Source organism: Cibotium barometz, chromosome 1, assembly GCF_041138505.1.
Source record: "Cibotium barometz isolate CiBa-2024 chromosome 1, ASM4113850v1, whole genome shotgun sequence".
Taxonomy (NCBI): domain Eukaryota; kingdom Viridiplantae; phylum Streptophyta; class Polypodiopsida; order Cyatheales; family Cibotiaceae; genus Cibotium; species Cibotium barometz.
Window position 1 is genome coordinate 2,288,225 of NC_141046.1, and position 22,236 is coordinate 2,310,460.

The following is a 22,236-nucleotide window of genomic DNA, read 5'->3' on the forward strand; positions in this document are numbered from 1 at the left end:
GAAACTAGTGAGAGATTGAATAGAAGGATAGACCGAAACTTTGTTTAGAGAAATTTTCAGGATATATCTCATTAACTTGCATATTATAAATTATTAAGATTATAACTCCATTAAGGTTTGAATAGTTGACATGTGAATGCCATCCATTGGATGCTTTACACTAGGATAATCATCCAAGATCTTGAACCCATCTCAGACAAACATGGGTCTAACTTCGGATGTGTAATTCCCAGAGGATCATGCTCTTAGATGTGTTAATCTCAAGATACTAGATGTGTAATTTTTAGAAAACTAATCATCTCAGACGTGTTAATCCTGATAATCTTTGGATGTATCAATCCCAGATGTGTAATTCTCAAAAAATGAAGATCTCAGATATACTAATCCAGAGTGCCTTTAGATGTGGCGCAATGATAAGTATTTGATAGTTTTGATCTTTTTATGGATACAATGAAAGAAGCAAGTTCACCCTTGCTCGTCTACTAAAAATCGTAAGAAATGCGGAATTAGTTGGAAGCACTATTGTCAATCTAACCAGTGGAACTAGAATCAGTTTCATGAGATGCCATGAAAATACACCTTTGTGAAAGGTTTTGTCCTCTAGGATTTTGAGAGAATAGAATGAATGAATTTTGGAGCTAACCCAAGAAGGGAATACCCTAAAATAATGCCACCAAACTTTTGTTAAACTCCTCTGATTTGCTCTAGAGATGGATGAGGTAACTCTTCTCCATCGATTCATTTGGAAGCTTGATCTACCGCTAAATAACCTCATCAAGAATGTGAAACCATTCTCTATTCCAGAAGCCATAATTATAGCCAGAGACTATGATAAAGTTTTTTTATACATAAAGTACCGAGAAGGACATGAGTCCTTCCATGTTAATCAAGAAGAGGTCCCCTAATTCAAGAGGAATGTCAAGCCTACCATTGGCTACTACAAGGAATCATGAGCTAGAGCAAAATTAGGTCAAGAAATAGGGATAGCAGGGTTAAAGATAACCAAATTCAACAAGTATTTCTATGAGTAAATAAAAGAGGATTGGTGCAAGATTCATGCGAAGTAATGTACATGATGAATAGAGGTATTCTAGAAGATGATACTAAGATTATGTAATTACTATCATAGGTTAGATTATTCATGACAATTTGTTAAGTACCATATTACATGGGGGTATAGAATAAGGAATTCAAAGGTTCATATCATATGAGAGGTATATGGATGCATGAACTTAGGATAATAAAGCCAATTAACTTTAGAGTAATAAAGACCTTTTGGAGGCACAACAAAACAAGGCAAACATATGAAATAAGGGACTCTTTAGGAACAATGTTTAGATAAAAGAAGATTTCTACCTAGTGGGCGGACACCACTTTGAAAGAGACACGAGGATTTACTTAGATACTACCCCAGCTCGTGAGATGAGGACATCTCGAATCTTTTAAGTGGGGGAGATTGTAAGGTTCCTCCCAAGCCATGTATGTGTCTCTTTTAATATAGATTTCAATAAGGAAAGAGAGTGCACTTAGAGAAGAGTGAGATAATAAGGCTAGAAACATTAGGAAAGTGTTGGAATAAAAATATTAGCTTCAAAAATCCTAAAAGAAATAAGAAGACAAGAATAGTTCTATTAAGAGATAAGTATCTCCAAAAATAGAAATTCGAATTTAGGTGATAGGAGGTCGTATTTAGAGTACTTTTACTTATTTAGAGTCCATGCATACTAAAAATGTGGAAAAGCAATGCGTTTTTAAAGATGGCGCATTTGTGGCTATATACAGACGTTTTTGCCTATTCTACTTGCCGCGATGCTTTGTAGACTAGATGCCTTCTGGTTCTTTTGACTAGTTATACAACCATATTGTGAGTTTTTATCAGAGAGGTATAGCCGAAAAAATTTGCTGATTCTGTCTGGGTCTCTATACAGAGAAAACTGTAAGAAGGTAGCAAGTAGCCTCAAGGGAATCCTAGAGCTTGAGATGTATATATCCCTTCATTCTTATCTAATATCTTAGAAAAGAAGGTTAGATTGCTATGGTCTTTTGGAGGAAGAGACCAAAACTCCATAGCTTTTCTTTTAAAGAAAGAATAGCATGCCATAGCCCTACAAGAGAAGGATATTTTGCCATGGACCTTCAAAAGAGAGAAAAGTCACAGTACAAGTAAGAGGAGATAAAGCTTGGGGATGATTGGATGATTTCAATCGTAAGAGAAGGTATTAAAAGACTCTATTCTCATATGTCAAGTTCTAAAGATTTTGTAACGAGCAAAGGCAACAATAAAAACGATAAATTTCTATAAGGTATATATTTATTTGTTTTTCAATTGTATATCAATCTTAGGGGTTGAGGTATGGCCCTGGCTTCTCTATTAATTGTTAATAGTAATCTATTTGATTGATTTACTAGTTAAAGTTTATATTCTTTTAAAACAACAACATATGCCTTAATAAAGAATGTCTTATCACAATCTCAAGTTGAAATGCTAAAGTCTTTGTGAAAAGGATTGTTTTCTTAAGAAGATAACATGGATTCTATTCCTATGAGATAGTTGAGTAAATGGATTGTTATCTTGGTTAAATTACGGTACATGTACAACTCTCCCTGCCTTGACGCTATCTCGTTCTTGTGCTTGTATAGCTGGATGGCGGAGATGTTAGTAAGGCTTGGAGTTTGGCCCATGGTATCCCTCATACCATTGGGAGAATGAGGTTTGCCGATTGAGGCGAGTGATTGTGATGCTGCCTAGTTCTGAGGGCCCAGGCTAGTGCGGTGAATTAGCCCACCCTAGTGCATAGACATCCCTCTCTGAGGGGCTGGAGGATCGAGCGACGGAGCCTGCGAGGGTGACAAGCCTGCTTGAGTCCTCGCCAGCGCGACGGCCGCCGATAATGAGATGTATGGTCCCGTAGGGTTTTGCCCAGCATGTAGAGGCTGGAAGGCTGAATTCTAGATCATCGACAGTATAAAGGAAAAGAATAAGAGAGCCGGTTGGCTTGTATGGAATTGATTCATGTATAAATTTTTTTTTATAAATCTTATCTTTGGCATTATTGTACTGTGAAAAAAGGCTGTTTTAACAAACCTTGTGAAAAGGGTCTTAATTAAGGAACATGTTTATTTATGTCAAACAGTGTGGTAGGATTAATTATTTATGTCAAACAGTGTGGTAGGATTAATTAGTAAACAAATTGACGCATGAGTAGGGTGGAAAGTGGGAGGATGGAATGTCCCAACAGCACTATCCTACTACAGACGGGTGGACCCGATTAGTCGATTAACTTTCCAACATATTAAGTGAAAGCCCTACGTTAGATAAATAGGTTCTCGGGCAATTCTATTCTAGAAGACTAGGCCAACGGCTGTGCCTTGCATGGATGAGGAAAAAAGCATTGTATATAGGAATCAAGACTAGTATTTGCCCAAATTATGATCAATTACCCTATGGGTGATTTGATTTTTAGAAGACCACGCTCCCCCTGCGGGATAGAACTAGGTCTTACCTATGAATCGTATCCTTGAATCTCTGCATGGTCAAGGTGTCGATGATGAGTAGGAAGTTTTTTCCAAGATAAGACTTAGTGGACTATCTTAAGTGTTTCCCCTATTTTGGAAGGGGGGAACCTTACAATTTATCACCCATGATATCAGTTAAAAGAATCTACCACTTTTTGCTCTGATAAATTTAACACAAGGTCAATTGGGCATGAAGGCTCCATTCTTGAGTGCTCCATCTCAGTACGTAATGCAAGAGATTCATTTGATTGCTTTGGATCAACACTCACTCTTCTTCTCATAGAAACCTCGGCTAATCACTTCGGATCATCACTCCTTTACTGAGATGAGGAAGGCAATGATTGTTGGAAAGTGCGCACATACAACCAGGCATGCATGACAATAGAACGATCAAATTAATTGCTGGGCACTCCGTACCAGCATCAAGATTTAGGTTTGAGTGTGATCATTCCAGACTAACACCAAATCTCATATGCTTTGTCTTTGATCTCTCCAGATCAAAAGATCAGCTCCCAGCCTTGAGTCTACTCAACCACCTTGTTTAGCTCTAAACTCAATACCCATGTCAAGAGAGTTCTCTAATCACTTTGGATAAGCACCCCGTCATAGTAGACTATGGCTACAATCACCAATGATTAGCAAACTTTATTAATAACGAAGGTAATGTGGACATAATCTACGTAGTGACTATGCACCACGAAAACAAAAGTGAACTTTCACATGTTTCCCTTGGTGTCCCATAATACCACCAAGGTCACAAGAGCCTATGTAGAACATTTTATGTCCCGTACCATCCAATGATTATAAAAACTCATCCCAACTAATGTGACACGTGTTCACTGTTTAGGAGAGTAAAAATTAATCTAAAAATTCTACAACACTCACTCCAGAGTATACTTGTAGAATTAATCTAATAAATCTTGGAGTAAGTGTAACTCCAACAAATGGATTGCAAATTTTATGAAGTTACAAGATGGAAATGAGAAAATTCACACTAATGTTTCCTAAGAAGACATAACATGTCTTACATACTCCCAAGTACTATCTAACTGTAAAGGATGTGGAGTATGTCTGGTGAGGAGCATGTCAGGAAGAACTCAAGAATCTGAAATAGATGCTGTATTTAGCATCGATTCTCCAGCAACCAAACTTTGAGCTATTGAATTTTCAGCAATGTGATGAGCTATGGTGGATCAAATGCAAGAATCAACATAATTAGCAAAACAAAACAAGTGATTAGATGATGATTAAGATGAGATTAGTGAAAAATTAATCTAATAAGATAATGTAGGCATGGATACTCAAAAACCAATAATTTCTCATTAGGCTAATGTCTCAATTTATAGGTTCTACATCCACAAGATGCCAAGCATCTAATCCCACTGATTTCTCCTGGATTTGTGCCACCTCCCTTCCATCTGGGACACCTTTTCCCAGAATCTTTTCACACCCCTATATTCACTCATGCTACCCTTAATTCTCTCATCACTAGATTCCTCTCACCTTTTCACTGCTACCCACTTAATTACAGACTGTCTTTTATAGTCTCTTGCTACTAAGAGCTTGTTCCGGCACACACCCATTTACTTGCTTATTTCAACACCTCCCCTCAAGTGAATAATTCTAGCACACCTGGACCCTATACCAAGTTTCCCTCTTACTTGGTAGCCCGGGCCAGTGCCTCAAGTCCCTAACTCATAGTCCTTGATTCTCTCTCTCTATGTGTCCAAGGCTATTGCAAGTGCCTGTGACCTTGACTAAAGTGCTCACACATACATCTACCACATGGCCTACATCATCGGTGGCTCAGAGGAGGTTTTACTCTGTTGGGGCAGGTTACATTGGGTTACGGGGTTTCTCTCTCTTTCTCTCTCAGAAAAGATGTCCTGACTCCTCTTCCTTAGGAGTCTCCATGAAGTTTGGGTATGTCGATCCTTCTTCATTTGGTTTGTTGTAGAAGTCTCTAGCCATGTGTCTTGGCTTCCCACAGTTGTGGCAAGTGAAGGTCCTTCCTCCTCTTGAAAGATCCCTGTCCCCACCGCGCAACGAATTCTGGGGTGCTAGCAGCGGCAGTAGCACTTCTTGCACAAGGCAGGGTCCCTCAGTAGAGGCCTCATCCACGTATATACAGACAAGAGACTAATCCCTCCATTCTTCCAAAACCGAACCCGAAAAAACTTCATTCGCTCGGAAAACACAGGGGATTCCTCTAGGATATTTTTACTCTAACGTAGTCAAGAGCCTTAACTAACTGAACTGATCCGACCAAACCCGTAAGTCCCATAGTTAGATCAAGGAAAAGATTGCACTTGGATCATAGAGACCAACACTTTTTTCCTCATTGAGAGGCACATCCATTGATTCTTTTCCACAGAACAATTTTTATTCGGGATTTACTTCATCTATCATACCATAACAGAATTGAGTCTCATTTTAGGGATCCATCCAGTCCCGTGGGTTAGCCAACCGCCCAACCACTGTAGTGATGGGATCCATTTAAGAATTTGGTTAGGTTTTGTCTCAGGTAACTATAGTATCATTGATCATAATCCTCCAAAATATCCGATTGAATGCTAATTTCCAATTTTTCCTTCATTAGTGTACCTATGGCATCATTGGCAACCAGAACGCTCACCACCTGTTCACTCAGGGGCCTTTTCGATAGTTTCTAGCTCATAGTACCTGACAATATATTCTCTTATAAAAATCAAAATGAAATCTCCGTTGAAGATTAGCAAGATCAACCAACAGATCCATATAAAAGAGCCATGGATCGATCCGTTAAGGACCAGCAAGATCAATCAACCAGATCCTTGCCCGAATTCAGAAACCAACTCTTACTCCTTGTTCCAATATCTTCCACGATGCACATGTGGGTATCTTCCATGACGACCCAGAGCCCAAGCACTGTATGGTCAGCACCCTCTAGGATCCTTCGTAGCAAGTCACCTACTAGCGCTTCACTCAGAGGCCGCTTCCTTGGTCCCTCATCCATCGTACCGGAAGCTTACTATTCAAATTGAACCTCGGCCGGTCAAGACCTCGGCCAACCTTGCTACGCGGCGAGACATCCTCCGTTGACTCTCCATCAGCTGTTGCAACTTTATCAGATAGGTCTCCCCACGACCTCATTCACAAAACGGTCAAAATGCTTCCCCAGCATTATTGACATAAAACAGGTCATAAATACAGTTTAAAAAAAATAGGTCATAAATACAGTTTCTATAACAAACTCTCATCTTTCCACATTGTTCCACATCAATCCACATTACTTAATCCACATCCAAATATGTATTCCCATTCTCATCTAGTCACATTATTTTCCATCTCATCACATTACTTAATCCACATCCAATTCATATGTATTCCCATTCTCATCCAATCTCATCACATCTTTCCTCCTTTATCCTCATCAGATCTCATCCACTCGCATCTACCCATATCCACATCTCATCACCTCACAATCATTCACATCTCATCCATTCATATCTACCCCGATCCACATCACATCACATCACAGCCATTTCACCTCACATCTCATTCATTCACATCTATCCCGATTCACATCCCAGCACATCTCATCCATTCACATCACATCTCATTCATTTCACATCACATCTCATCTCATTCACATCACATCTCATCCATTCACATCACATCTCATTCATTTACATCTATTCCATTTCACATCACATTACATCACATCTTATTCACATCACATCTTATTCACATCACATCTTATTTCACATCACATTACATCACATCTTATTCACATCACATCTTATTTCACATCACATTACATCACATCTTATTCACATCACATATCATCCATTCACATCTATCCCAATTTACATCACATCTCATCACATCCATTTCACATCACATCTCATTCATCCACATCCATCCAATCGTTCACATGTACGTCCATACATTCACATTTATCACTTCACATCCACATATATTCATGTCACATCACATCTCTTTACATCACATCACATTCTTTCACATACATCCACATCCATTCTTTCACATACACATCCACATCCATTCTTCACATACACATCCACATCCATTCTTCACATCCATTTCACATCACATCTCATTCATCCACATCCATCCAATCGTTTACATGTACGACTACACACATCTATCCATACATTCACATTTATCACTTCACATCCACATATATTCATGTCACATCACATCTCTTTACATCACATCACATTCTTTCACATACATCCACATCCATTCTTTCACATACATCCACATCCATTCTTTCACATACACATCCACATCCATTCTTCACATACACATTCACATCCATTTTCTTCACATCTCATCCACATTCATTCACATCTATCTGATTCACATATCATCACATCTCATTCATTCACATCACATTACATCTCATCCATTCATTCATTCACATCTATCTCATTCACATCACATTACATCTCATCCATTCATTCACATCTATCTGATTCACATCACATATCATCACATCTATTCACATCACATCTATTCACTCAGGGACCGCTTCGTCGGCCCTCACCCATCGTACCGAAAGTGCACCATTTTTCAACCATACTGAGGTTGGTCAAGACCTGGGCAGGATTTGCCGCGTGAGCCGTCCTTTGAACACTCCCTGCCAGCTGATTGCAACTGAATTTCCCTTAGAAAAACATATACCAAATGCTCCCTCCAGCATTCTGGCGTAAGACAGTCCTAAGTTAAGAAAACAGGGTTTCTATGCAAGTTTTCAGTTTGATTTTCTTTTGAATACAAGAGTATTTCTTGAATCAGTATTCCCAAAACTTCTTGATTGGAATTCTGAATTTCATACCAGAATTCCTTGAATTCTATAACCTTGATCCATAGATCAATTCGAAGGGTCTCAAACTTAGTTTTAGATTTGGCGGGAATTTTGAGTATTTGTCTAAACTGGTCACACCTTCTTTCCTCGAAACTGACGAAAGAGTTTGGTCTTGGTCATAGTCTAATTCAAAGTTTGAGTCGGATAAGATTTTTCCTGAACTATCTTTCTCGAAAATGTTTGATAATTCAGTTACTATTTTATCGAATTTCTTTCTTTGAATATTCACTTAACTGATTTCTAAATTGTTCAAATTCCAATGAGGAATAAATTAATCTTTTATCTGAATATTTTGATCTTGATAGATTTCTTGAATTTTCTTTTTACAATCCGTGTGAATATAAAACGATAGAGATTTCACTCTTAGAGTATTTAATTATTCATTTATGAAATACTCATAGAATTTAAACATAAAATTTAAGAGAATTCTAATTTTGATATAAAAATACTTTATGCTTCTATTTATGCATAAAAATCAACTTTAATGGGAATAACACTTTTATAAAAAAATCCTTTTATGCATAAAATAAAATTTAATAGGAATAATAATTTTAAAATAAAAAGAATTTCTTTATGCATCTATTTATGCATAAAAATCAATTTTATAAGAATAGTGCTTTTATAATAAAAACAAATTCCTTTATGCATCTTTCTATGCACAAAAAGCAAATTTAATAAGAATAACACTTTTGTAATAAAAAAATTCCTTTATGCATCTTTCTATGCATAAAAATCAATTTATTAAAGAATAACATTTTTGTAATAAAAAAATTCCTTTATGCATCTTTCTAAATGCATAGAAATCAAATTTAATAGGAATAACACTTTTATAATACAAAAATTCCTTTATGCATCTTTCTATGCATAGAAATCAAATTTAATAAGAATAACACTTTTATAATAAAAAAATTCCTTTATGCATCTTTCTATGCATAGAAATCAAATTTAATAAGAATAACACTTTTATAATAAAAAAATTCCATTATGCATCTTTCTATGCATAGAAATCAAATTTAATAAGAATAATATTTTTATAATAAAAAAAATTTATTATGCATCTTTCTATGCAATTATTCATTTATCAAATACTCATAGAATTTAAACATAGAATTTAAGAGAATTCTAATTTTGATATAAAAATTCTTTATGCATCTATTTATGCATAAAAATCAACTTCAATGAGAATAACACTTTTATAAAAAAAATCCTTTTATGCATCTATTTATGCATAAAATCAAATTTAATAGGAATAACACTTTTAAAATAAAAAGAATTTCTTTATGCATCTATTTATGCATAAAAATTAATTTTTATAAGAATAATGCTTTTATAATAAAAAAATTTTCTTTATGCATCTTTCTATGCATAAAAATCAAATTTAATAAGAATATCACTTTTGTAATAAAAAAATTCCTTTATGCATCTTTCTATGCATAGAAATCAAATTTAATAAGAATAACACTTTTGTAATAAAAAAATTTCTTTATGCATCTTTCTATGCATAGAAATCAAATTTAATAAGAATAACACTTCTATAATAAAAAAATTCCTTTGTGCATCTTTCTATGCATAGAAATCAAATTGAATAAGAATAACACTTTTATAATAAAATTTTTTTATGCACTTTCTATGCATAGAAATCAAATTTAATAAGAATAACACTTTTATAATAATAAAAATTCCATTATGCATCTTTCTATACATAGAAATCAAATTTAATAAGAATAACACTTTTATAATAAAAAAAACTCCACTATGCATCTTTCTATGGATAGAAATCAAATTTAATAAGAATAACACTTTTGTAATAAAAAAATTTCTTTATGCATCTTTCTATGCATAAAAATCAATTTTAATAAGAATAACAGTTTTGTAATAAAAAAATTCCTTTATGTATCTTTCTATGCATAGAAATCAAATTTAATAAGAATAACACTTTTATAATAATAAAAAAAATTTCGTTATGCATCTTTCTATGCATAGAAATTAAATTTAATAAGAATAACACTTTTGTAATAAAAAAATTCCTTTATGCATCTTTCTATGCATAAAAATCAAATCGAATAAGAATAACACTTTTATAATAAAAAAATTACATTATGCATCTTTCTATGCATAGAAATCAAATTTAATAATTAATATCAATGATATCCATGCATATCATAGGTGAATATGTACATGGAGTAATTAGAATATTTCTTTTAGATGTAAAAATGGTGGGAATTACTCTTTTGGAATAACATAAAAAGAACTTTCTTTTTCACAAAATTCTAGAAAATTTTACCATAACCTCCTTTGTATGGCTGACCATTTCTCATTTTTATCTTTCTTTACTTAACCTACTTAACCCAATTTAGAATTATAGAACTCTAATCTACACAATTTTCTAAATTCAAGAGAGTAAACAATAAGAAGAGTTTAATTAATCACTTAGTTAATCTTTCTAGGATTAAGAAAGGTTGGAATGTAAAGAAGAGAAGGGGGTGGCCTTTTCATCAAAGACATAGCATTTGAATTTAATTCAATCATTTGTAAAATATAAAAATCAAGAAAACCATAGATTTTTCATTAAAATTTGTAAACAAAGTAAGAAAATTAGCTTACATGGAGCTTGTAAGCTTTCCTTTGGCTTGAGGGATTGGGGATTCTACTATTGTTTGAAGCAATAGTAGCCACCAATTCACTTTGGAGAGGATTAGGCCAAAAACAATTGAATTATTAAAAAATTCAATGTAGATGGCTCAAATGGCGCTCAGGACACAGGAATAGAGTAATAGTGCATAAACATTATTAAGCTTTTACAAAGGGGGAGGCTTCTATTTATAGGAAAAAGTGAGTCTCTATCCAAGCAAACTAATTCTAGAATTTTTCAGATCAGTTTGGTCAAATTTTGACTATTTTTGGGTTAGTTCAGCTTACTTTTTGGATCTAGTTTTGAAAAAGGAGAGAGGAGAGATGAAAATATCTCATTTTATTGATTAAAAATTGGGGGTAATGATGAGAAAAATGTGCCTACTTCATGAGGGGAGATCCCTACATTAAGGTGTCAAAATTCAGTTTTTTTATTCTTTTCTTTGGTCCTTAGTCCACTCTTCATCTTATGTGAGCATTTACTCATTTTTAGGGGGGTTTTTCTTTTATTCTTCAATTCATCTCCTCCCTACATTTGGATTAATTCTATTGGTCCATAGGAACCTTAATTGGACCATAATCTAATTTTTTTTGAAAATCTAGACCCTTAGGCTAAGGACCTCTATACCTAGTTTCAATTAATTCCATTTGCACATTGGAAAGTTATTTTTGAATTTTTGTTTTAGGGGAAACCATTTTAGACACTAGGAGGATTTTTATATCCAAAAATATCTCAATTTTGAATTACCTCCCTCTAGACATTTTCTCTCTCCAGGCCAAAACAAGGTAAACAGGATCTTTCTTTTATTTCAGAGAGTAATTATAAGATTAGAAGGGGAGTTTCTTACACCTGCACACCTCAAAAGCTGGAGGGAGGAATCTTACACCTCCCCCTGCCTCTTGCTTGTCCTCATCCTTGTGCGAGGCCTCGTCAAGTGTAGAATGCTTTCTCCTCTCTTGTTGTTGGGTCCAACCCTTTCTTCTCTTTGACGTTGTTCTTGTTGAAATTTGAGCATAATGATGAGCTATGGTGGATCAAACACTAGAATCAACATCATTAATAAAGTGATTATGAAATAATTAAGACATAATTAGTGGGTAATTAGCAAATAGATTAATGTAGGCATGGATACTCAAAAACCAGCAAATTCTCATTAGGGCTATGCCTCAATTTATAGAGTTTACATCAAGCATCAAATCCCATTGATTTCTCCATGATTCACTCCCAGAATATCTCCACCTCTTGCCTGATTCTCTCCGCCTCTTCTCTTTTCCCTGAATATCTCCCAAAATAACTCCACACTCCTAAATTCTCTCATGCTACCCTTTATTCTCTCCCAGTAGATTCTTCTCACCTTTTCACAGGTTCTTTCACAATTATATCTCTTTTACAGCCTCTAACGAAGGGCTTGTTCCCGCACACACCCTATTCACTTGTATATTTCAACACCTCCCCTCAAGTGAATAATCCTAGCACACCTGGACCCTATACCAAGTTTTCCTCTTACTTGATAGCCCGCGACCAGTGCCTCAAGTCCCTAAACTCCATAGTCCTTGACACTCTCTCTCTCTCAATGTGTCCAAGGCTACTATAAGTGCCTGCGACCTTGACTAAAGTGCTCACACATACATCTACCACGTGCCTCAAGTCCCTAAACTCCATAGTCCTTGACACTCTCTCTCTCAATGTGTCCAAGGCTACTATAAGTGCCTGCGACCTTGACTAAAGTGCTCACACATACATCTACCACGTGGCCTACATCATTGGTGGCTCAGAGGTGGTTTTACTTTGTTGGGGCAGGTTACATTGGGTTGTGGGGTCTCTCTCTCTCTCTCTCTCTCTCTCTCTCTCTCTCTCAGAAAAGATGATCCGATTCCACTTCCTTTGGAGCCTCCATGAAGTTTGCCGATGTTGTTCCTTCTTCACTGGGTTTGCTGTAGCAGTCTCTCGCCATGTGTCCTGGCTTTCCACATTTGTGGCACAAGTGAAGGTTCTCCCTCCTACTATGACTCTTCCTCATCCTCGTCCTCGAGAGAATCCTCCTCGGGTAAAGAATGCTTTTTCCTCTCCTGCTATTGAGTCGAGCCCTTTCTTCTCTTTGCCTCTGCTCCCTTGCTCTAGTAGAGCTGCTTCTATCTCATGTATCTTCAATTCAGGTACATTCTTTAGTGTTGCTACAATGTTTTCATAATCTTCTTTGTCCACTCTTCTCAGAAGTACAGCTAATGCTTCATCATCTTCTACCTTTTTGCCAATAGCTGCCAGCTGTTGCTTAATGCTTTTATATTTGTTCAAGTGTGTGATTAAAGGTTCACTTTCCTTCATGTCCAATTTGTAGAATTGCATTTATCTTTGAATTTTTTGCTTGTGTACCAAATAATTTATTGAGTTCATCCCATGCATCTTTTGCCCATTGTATCCCTGTGATATGAATGATTTCATCATTTAAACTGAGTGCAGTAAGTCCCAATGCTTTTTCATTCTTGCTCTTCCACTCATTTTCCCCTCTCTCTGGGCATTCATCTCTCCCTTCAACTAATCCCCACAGATTTTTCCTCATCAGCAAATACATGGTTTTTGTCTGCCACCATGTATAAAACTGTTCCCCATTAAATTTGGCTATTTCCTGTGCTGAACTCATGGTGATGTTAAGGGGGTCTTACCTCTTGATCCAATTTCAAGATTCAAAGGGCAGTGTCTACCCTTTTACAACTCAGTCTGGGGTTTAATAGATGATTACAATAAATTTATCAGCATAAAATCACCAGAAATTACACTAAATCAAGGGTAACCAATTTGTACGGGATGGTTGGAGTATCAAACCAACTCCGATTTGCAATCTGAAGCTATAGGGATCTGTATCAGATACCTAATGGTTAATTTGAACCCTCAATTGTATCAAAATTTAGCGATTAGCATTGATTAATCACTGATTAGCAAATTAATGCTCTGTTTTGTGTACAGAAAATAGAGTATGCGAGGAGTCCAGATCTGGTGCCTTACACTTCAAATGAGCTCAAATGCTTTCAAAGGCATCAATAGAAATGAGTCTAGTAGAGGATTAAGCTAAGAAACACAAGATTTGACCAAATATTGAAAGCTTAATATCTGTTTTACCAAAGTCACCTACAGATTTGATGAAGAGCTTGGATCTCAATGTAGACTTGATGAAATTGAATTCTATCTTCACCAGCTTGTAGAGCATTCTTGAATACACCTTGGGCTAGGAGGAATTAGAAAGATATAATCTGATTAAGTAGAGATCTGTAAATTACTCAGAAAAAACAGCGCTGTCGATTTCTCCTCAACGCCTTCGCGGTTTGCTGCGCCGTTTTGATGAGCTTGTAGCCAAAGGAGTTGGCTACCATATGCTAGAAGCTTGTGCCCTAATTCTATGTGTGCAAGGTGAATGGAGTCCTCCACTGGCTGGGGGTGAAGGGGTGAAGTGAAAACTAACTAAAAATTTAATTATTTACTAATTATCTACTAATCTTAATTAATTAGATAATGGGCTCATAAATCTGATAGATTCTAGGCATGGCTCTGATACCATGTTGAAATTTGAGCATAATGATGAGCTATGGTGGATCAAACACTAGAATCAACATCATTAACAAAGTGATTAAGAAATAATTAAGACGAAATTAGTGGGTAATTAGCAAATAGATTAATGTAGGCATGGATACTCAAAAACTAGCAAATTCTCATTAGGGCTATGCCTCAATTTATAGAGTTTACATCAAGCATCAAATCCCATTGATTTCTCCATGATTCACTCCCAGAATATCTCCACCTCTTGCCTGATTCTCTCCACCTCTTCTCTTTTCCCTGAATATCTCCCAGAATAACTCCACACTCCTAAATTCTCTCATGCTACACTTTATTCTCTCCCAATAGATTCTTCTCACCTTTTCACAGGTTCTTTCACAATTACATCTTCTCTTTTACAGCCTCTAACCAAGGGCTTGTTCTCGCACACACCCTATTCACTTGTATATTTCAACAGTTCTCTTGCGCTACTAGAGCTCCTTCTATCTCATGCAGCTTCAAATCTAGTACATTCTTTAAGGTTGCCACAATGTTCTCATACTCTCCCTTGTCCACACTCTTCAGAAGCACTGCTAGTGCCTCATCATCTTCTACCTTCTTCCCAATGGCTGCCAATTGTTGCTTAATGATTTTGTATTTGTTCAAGTGTGCGGTTAGAGGTTCACTTTCCTTCATGTCAGGTTTGTAGAATTGCTGAAAAGATGCAGGGGGGAAGAGAGATTGAGCTCTTGCAAGCACACACACACACTCACAAAACCCTAATAGAGAACACACAAGGTGAGAGGCTGAAACTCTTCTTCTTCTTCACTCAACACTCAACACACCATATACGAGATAAGAGTACACACAATATGAAAGGTACTCAACCAAATACATACACGGGTTCTCTATAGTGTGAACCCGACTAAATGAGCAGGCACTATAACTATGCCAGTCTCTAGAATGGCTGTCACACAGCCTGTCATCCCAGTGGCCGCATATCACCCAAGATCTCACCAACCATGCCAGTGGTGTAAGTGTGGGGCTTATCCCCCAGGCGGGTCATCAGTGTCCACCGCCTCACTAGACGAGCTCGATATCTCCACACTCCCCCTCGAGCTCAACTCCATCTCACGTACACCAAGCGAAGCCCTGAATCTGCGGAGCTTCTCTGTACCCAATGCTTTGGTGAAGATGTTAGCTACCTGATCCTCTGTGCTGACATAAACAAGGTCAAGATCTCTTGCCAAGACCTTCTCTCTGACAAAGTGGTAGTGGACCTCTATGTGCTTCGTACGAGCATGAAAGACTGGGTTCTTGGCCAACTGTATACTGCTAATGTTGTCACAAAAAATGACAACTTGTCTATCCACTGATAGACCCAAATCTGTAAGTAGCTTTCTCAACCAAGCTACCTCACATGCTACCATAGCAGCTCCTCTGTACTCGGCCTCTGTATTGGATAGAGCAACCGTAGGCTGCTTCTTGCTGCTCCAAGTCACAGTAGCACTCCCCAAAGAAAATATGAATCCACTGGTAGATCTTCTATCTGAGATACTACCAGCCCAATCAGCATCTGTGTACCCATGTACACATATCTCTGTCCCAATCTCATAGAATAGTCCACAATGCAAAGTAGACTTCACATACCTTAGTATGCGTCTCACTGCATCCAAATGCGATTTCCGTGGAACCTGCATAAACTGACTCACCAACCCAACAGCATAGCTCAAATCTGGTCTGGTGATCATCATGTAGATCAAACTTCCTACTATGCTCCTGTACATAGTAGGATCCTCCAAGATCTCTCCTGAATCTGCACTCAACTTGCCATTCTGATCCAATGGCACAGAAATAGGCTTACAGCCTGTCATACCATACTTGGACAACATGTCCAAGCCATACTGTCTCTGCGGTAATCCAATACCATATGGTGACCTAATCACCTCAATTCCCAAGAAATATCTGAGCTCCCCTAGATCCTTCATCTCGAACTTCTGTCTAAGCAAGATCTTTACATCAAAGATCTCTGTATCATGGTCCCCCGTAATGATCAAGTCATCTACATAGATGACAACAAGCACAACTCCTCTATCACCATGTCTCACATATAACGAGAAATCTGCATTGGCTACATGAAAGCCAATAGTGACAAGATATTCAAAAATCTTGTCAGACCATGCTCTTGGTGCTTGCTTTAAGCCATACAAGGCTTTCTTCAACTTGCAAACATGCTCGGGGTGACCCACATCCTCATAACCAGGTGGTTGCAACATATACACCTCTTCTTGCAAATCCCCATGCAAGAATGCATTCTTTACATCCATCTGATGTAAAGACCATTGCTTTGATACAGCCACTGCTATCACAACTCTCACTGTTGCCATCTTGGCAACTGGGCTGAAAGTTTCCTCATAATAAATCCCATATGTCTGTGCATATCCTTTGGCTACCAATCTAGCCTTGTACCTGTTTATGCTTCCATCACTGTTATGTTTAACTTTGTACACCCACTTGCATCCAATGGCTTTCTTGCCTTCAGGCAATTTCACTAAATCCCAAGTTTCATTTCCATATAGTGCATCCATCTCCTCATCCATAGCTTTCTCCCAAAACACATTTCCAACAGCCTCATCAATGCATGTGGGCTCTACAACCTGCACAACCTTTGCCATATATGCATAGTGATGTGCCACATAACCATCATATGTAAATCTCTGCACACAGGGTTCTTCACTCTCCCTGATCTTCACAGCTTTTCATTCATGGCTTCCATAGCCTTCTTTACACCAGGTGTTCTCATAGCTGGGATCCCAAGCTCCTCATCAAGGCTCATATCTGAGCCACTAGACTCTCCATCAACATGAGAATCCCCTGCAGAAATGTCAGGCATACCAAGGGGCTCAACCACTTTCTCTTTTCCTTTACATGATGTACTAATCACATTTGCAGGACTGGTATTATGACGCAGCCTGCCACTCCATGGTCTATCAATAGACCCACTAGATGAGGACTCTCCTGGTCCACTCAAAGACTGTGATTGCTGACCTGCATTCTGTGCAACCACACTTCCACTCACATCAGCCCCAACAATTTCTTTTTCAGCAACATACCAGCTGCTCATCTCATCAAAAACAACATCCCTGCTTACCCTCAACTCATGTGTAGCAGGGTTATAACACCTGTATCCCTTTTGCTCAAGGGAATATCCAATAAACACACATTTTTCAGCTTTCGGATCCAGCTTAGTTCTCAGCTCATCTGGCAAATGCACATATGCAATGCATCCAAAGACTTTCAGATGAGACAAATCTGGTTTTGTGCCAGTAAACCTCTCCTCTAGAGTTACATCATGTATGGCTGCAGTTGGAGTCCTGTTCATGATGTATACGGCTGTAGAAATAGCCTCAGTCCAATAGCTATGCGGCATATTTTTCTCTTCCATCAATGCTCGCGCAATCTCAGCAATGTGCCTGTTTTTTCGCTCAGCAACTCCATTTTGCTGCGGAGTGTATCTGCATGTGAACTGTCTCCGAATACCATTCTTCTTCAAAAATTCAGAGAACTCATTGGAGAAGTACTCTCCCCCTCCATCTGACCTTAGGCACTTTACATATTTCCCTGTTTGCTTTTCAACCAAAACTCTAAAATTCTGAAAGTGAGTGAACACCTCACTCTTCTCCTTCATGAAATATACCCACACTTTCCTTGTGTGGTCATCAATAAACGTCACATAATACCTATAGCCTCCCATAGATATGGTCTTCGTAGGACCCCATACATCTGAATGCACAACATCTAGTGCATTTCTGCTCACATATCTGTTACGTGGAAACACATGCTTTGTTTGCTTCCCAAATTGGCATGCTTCACATATTTTTTGCATAGCCACAATCTGAGTTATCCCATCATTTGACATCTTGCCAAACACACAATTTTACCAAAAACTGCACTTTGGTTTTTCCTGCACAAACTGCTATATTTTCTACACAGCGGTACTGTAGTACTCTCAAATGTCACAACCAGTGACTTCAATGTGCATACATACACCCAATGGCAACTGTAGACCTCTTTGCAGCACCCACAGTGTCTGCACAGTCAATCTGTCTTCCTGCAGTTCTTAAAACAGAGTTCTGCAGAGAATCGATGACTTACCCGCAGTGCTCGAAATCGCCTGCTTTCTGAAAAACGGAGGTCCAGACGTGCCCGAAACACGTTTTCGACCTAGAAAATTTTCGTCCGATAGGACACTATAGTTGCCCTATAGCTTTACTCCTGCAAAGAAAGCTCCTCAATCAGAGATCGTTGCCGGTGCCTCCCGTAGAGCTCCCGACAAGGGTGTAGTCACCAACACAAATAGGGAAGAGTAGTTGAAGCTCTTACCCTCGTACCGCTTCCTGTGACACATCCAAAGATTATCAGGATTAACATATCTGAGATGATTAGTTTTTCTGAAAATTACACATTTAGTATCTTGGGATTAACACATCTAAGAGCATGATCCTCTAGGAATGACACATCTGAGACCCATGTTTGTCTGAGATGGGTTTAAAATCTTGGATGATTGTCCTAGTGTAAAGCATCCAATGGATGGCATTCACACATCAACTATTCAAACCTTAATGGAGTCATAATCTTAATAATTTATAATATACAAACTAATGAGATATATCCTAAAAATTTCTCTAAAAAAAGTTTTTGTCTATCCTTCTATTTAGTCTCTCACTAGTTTCTTAATTTGATCACCCTGTGTTTTTCCTCACAAAAGGTTCTCTCCCCAATCTTATTTCTCAAATTTATTGTACAAATATCTTGCGTGTGCACCCCCAAAATACAAGCGCAATTTCATAGAATGATTGTCTCAACATGTGAGGATATTCAAATCACTTCTATGGCTAGTAGAGATGATTGATTCGTCCTCATATGATAAACAATCACTTGTTTTAATCCCTTTGATAGTTAACCTTTGAAAAACAAATCCTAGGAACTAAGATTGGCTCTGATACCACTTGTAAGGTTTCCCCCCTTCCAAAAATAGGGGAAACACTTAAGATAGTCCACTAAGTCTTATCTTGGAGAAAATTTCCTACTCATCGACACCTTGACCATGCAGAGATTCAAGGATACGATTCATAGGTAAGACCTAGTTCTATCCCACAGGGGGAGCGTGGTCTTCTAAAAGTCAAATCACCCATAGGATAATTTATCATAAATTGGGCAACTACTAGAGTTGATTTCTAGATGCAACGCTTTTTCCTCATCCATGCAAGGTACAGCCCACTGACCTAGTCTTCTAGAATAGAGTTACACAAGAACCTAATTATCTAGCATAGGGCTTTCACTTAATCTGTTGGAAAGCTACCTGACTAATCGGGTCCACCCGTCCGTAGGATGGTGCCATCGGGGCATTCCATCCTCCCACTTTCCACCCTACTCACGTGTCGATTTGTTTTCTAATTAATCCTACCACACTATTTGACATAAATAAACATGTTCCTTAATTAAGGTCCTTTTCACTAAAACAGCCTTTTTCTACAATATAATCATCCCAAAGACAAGATTTATAAAAACAAAGTTTAAACATGGATCAATTTTATACAAGCCAAACCGGCTCTCTTATTCTTTTCCTTTATACCGCCGATGATCTAGAATTCGGCCTTCCAGCCTCTATATGCTGGGCAAAACCCTATGGGACTATACACCTCATCGTCCGCCGCCGCTGGTGAGGACTCAAGCCGGCCTGTCGCCCTCTCAGGCTCCATCGCTTGATCCTCCCGCCCCCTCAGAGGGATGTCTGCCCACTAGGGTGGGCTAATTCACCGCACTAGCCTGGGCCCTCAGAACTAGGCAGCATCACAATCACTCGCCTCAGTCGACAAACCTCATTCTCCCAATGGTATGAGGGATACCATGGGCCAACTCTGGGCCTTGCTAACGTCTCCGCCGTCTAGCTATACAAGCATAAGAACGGGGTAGCGTCAAGGCAGGGAGAGTTGCACCTGTACCTTAATTTAACCAAGATAATAATCCATTTACTCACTAAACCATAGGACTAGAATCCATGTTACCTTCTTAAGAAAACAATCCTTTTCACAAAGATTTTATTATTTTAACTTGAGATTGCGATAAGACATTCTTTATTAAGGCATATGCTGTTGTTTAAAAGGATACAAACTTTAAATAGTAAATCAATCAAATAGATCACTATAATCAATAGAGAAGCCGAGGCCATACCTCAACCCCTAAGAATGATATATAATTGAAAAACAAAATATGTATATACCTTATAGAAATTTGTCGTTTATCGTTGCCTTTGCTCATTAACAAGAGCTTTAGAACTTGATATATGAGAATAGAGTCTTCTAATGCCTTCTCTTACAATTTAAATCAGAGCTTTAGAACTTGATATATGAAAAGCTATGGAGTTTTGGTCTCTTCCTCCAAAAAGGACCATAGCAATCTAAGCTTCTTTTCTAAGATATTAGATAAGAATGAAGGGATATATACATCGCAAACTCTAGGATTACCTTGAGGCTACTTGCTGCCTTCTCACAGTTTTCTCTGTGTAGAGACCTTGACAGAAATAGCAAATTGTTTCGGCCATAACTCTCCGATAAACACTCAAAATATGGTCATATAACTAGCCAAAAGAACAAGAAGACATCTGGTCTACAAGCCTGCGAAAGCAGAATAGGAAAAAACGTCTGTATATAGCCACAAATGCACTATCTTTAGAAACGCATTGTTTTTCCACATTTTTAGTATGCATGGACTCTAAATGTGTAAAAGTACTCTAAATATGACCTCTTATCACCTAGACTCGAAATTCTATTTTTGGGGATACTTATCTCTTAATAGAACTATTCTTATGTTCTTTTTTTTAAAAGGATTTTTGGAGCTAATATTTTTATTCTAACACTTTCCTAATTTTTCTAGCCTTGTTGTCTCACTCTTCTCTAATTACACTCTCTTTCCTTATTGAAATCTATATTAAAAGAGACACATACATACATGGCTTGGGAGGGACCTTACATAATGCGCCCGAAACGTGTTTTTAGCCCAAAAAATGGAGTCCAATAGGAAAATATAGTTGCCGTATAGTTTTACTCTCACGAAGAAAGCTCCTCAATCAGAGATCGTTTGTCATTTCCTCCCGTAGAGCTCCCGACAAGGGTGTAGTCACCAACACAAATAGGGAAGAGTAGATGAAGCTCTTACCCTCGTACCGCTTCCTGTGCTTCTCTTGCTTGCAGCTCAGCCCTTAGCATGAATTGGGCTCTGATACCATGAAAAGATGCAGGGGAGAAGAGAGCTAGAGCTCTTGCAAGAGCTAGAGCTCTTGCAACACACACACTCACAAAACCCTAAAAGAGAACACACAAAGTGAGAGGCTAAAAATCTTCTTCTTCTTCACACAACACTCAACACACCATATACAAAGATAAGAGTACACACAATATGAAAAGGTAAACCAAATACATACTAGGGTTCTCTATAGTGTGAACCCAACTAAATGAGCTGGCTCTATAACTATGCCAGAATGGCTGTCACATAGCCTGTCATCCCACTGGCCGCATATCACCCATGATCTCACCAACCATGCCAGTGGTGTAAGTGTGGGGTCTATCCCCCGCCGCCGGTGTCCACCGCCTCACTAGATAAGCTCGATATCTCAACATTTTTCAAC